Below are 2,047 nucleotides of genomic sequence, written 5' to 3'. Positions count from 1 at the left end.
GCCTATGATCAGGTCAGCTGGGGATTCTAAACTTAACTAAACTTAACTAAACTTAACTAAACTAAACTAAACTAAACTAAACCAAACTAAATTAAACTAAACTATACTAACTAAATACTAGTTTAAATACTAAACTATTCACAAAGCTGCCCTAGGAGCCAGAATGCTGTGGGAAGTACGGTGCACTGAGCCCTATCCTCTAATGTCTGAATGTTATTCCCTTTAGTCCGTTCATTGCTTTTCACCTGTTGTCCCCCCCTTCGAGGGGGAGTCTTCTCGAGTTTCAGTTGCTGACTCCATTATTACGAGGGCCTACGAACAAGCTCCGGCCGGACCGGGAGGACACTCCTGTTGGTGCTGTGCCCGCGGACTGGCTTCGGTTCTACTTCTGGGATCCGTGGTTCTTGTGCTGGACCGTCCAACGGACTGTACTCAACATAGTCCTGCTTTACTTCTTATTGTCTCATGCTGTTGCCAAAGCTGTCCGTCCCTGGGAGAGGGATCCCTCCATACTGTGGTTCTCCCCAAGATTTCTTCTTTTCCCACTGGGTTTTTGGAGTTTTTTCTTGCCGGATGTGAGGGTCTAAGGCGGTGGTTGCTTCGTTTTGTCTCGTTACTGAATTTGACATATTAACATTATGCTTATTCACTGTTTTTATTTTTACCAACCAATGTAACATCTTGAAGCCCTCTGGGGCAACTGTTGTTGTGATACTGGGCTATACAAAAATAAATTGATTGATACACACACAGGGAGAGAGGGCGAGAGAGAGAGGCACCGCACACTGCAGTGCTCCGTTCCGATCACAATCTTTGATTATATGTGGTGTTCTTTGTTGTTGGTGACTGATTTGAGCTGTGGCGGAGGTCTGCGCTCTCTGAGTGCCAAATTCTAGTTTCTACATGTCCCACTATTTGAGAAGTACAGTTGTAAAGCAATACCTACTACGTGGATACAGATAGACTAATTTATTCATGAAAAGAAATGACATAAAATGACCAGTATAACATATAAAGACAAATGAAGCAGAATCATTTTGAGAAACAAACTTTTTTAATTTCCAAGGGACTATTAGGTGGGCAAGAGCAGAGTAAGAGGGGAAAACACTCAAGAAAAAGGTGATGGGGGAAACAACAGGTTAAACATTATCTCCAGAATATATACTGTGGCACGTCTGCTGCAAGTAACAGTGTGACTAGTTGCTGTGGAGGTAGTAACTCAGTGTCCATATAAAGCTCCAGGTATATTATTACAGCAGTTAAAGTAGAAGAATGAACATCAGTATGTGCAGAGTGGAATACTGAAGTGGAAAGTGAAGGGAAAAGTAAGACTGTGTCTGGAAAGTTCAGCAGAAATTTGTTAGATGGAACATAGTTTGTGGTTTAATCAAACCATTTGAAAAATAATGTATATTACTTTGATAAGGTGTATCTTATTAAAAAAAATTCCATCAATCACATATTGTAATTACAATATTGTGTGCATCATCGTACAGAGATTACAACATCCTAAAGTTTTTATTGTGGTGAAAATCCCTTCATCTGTTTCACTTTTTTTTTTTTAAGATTTAATTTTGAAAATCTAAAATCAAACTGAAGTCATTATTCAATGCAGAGGAGTGTATTTTCAGTCAAATATAAAGCAATCCAAGAAAAGAAGGAAAGGGAAAAAAACAATCGGTCAGGCTCATTTTACACTGGCTGCAGCAGGAAGAAACATCCGCCCCCATTCTGATAAACAGCTGTATTTCCGATGGATGCATTTTACTTGATGCACCTGAAACCTAAAACAGAGTGAAGTGATCCGACAGCGAGTCTATTTTCTCCACATTCTGCAGCAAACACACAAATGATTGGACAAAAGATGACAGACTCAAAGTACCACGGATGACCGGATGCCACAAGAAAACTTTAAGGGCTTTGCAAAAACCATCATGGACATCATGGACAACACCAGACTGGAGGGGCTCACAAAGGACATACAGGAACTGAAAACAAGCCTGGAATTTACCCTGAAAGAGGAGGATGAGCTTAAATCATCCATCCA

The sequence above is a fragment of the Salarias fasciatus genome, chromosome 18 (assembly GCF_902148845.1).
Source record: "Salarias fasciatus chromosome 18, fSalaFa1.1, whole genome shotgun sequence".
Classification (NCBI taxonomy): Eukaryota; Metazoa; Chordata; class Actinopteri; order Blenniiformes; family Blenniidae; genus Salarias; species Salarias fasciatus.
The sequence above is the reverse complement of the archived record's forward strand: the minus strand, read 5'-3'. Positions refer to the sequence as shown.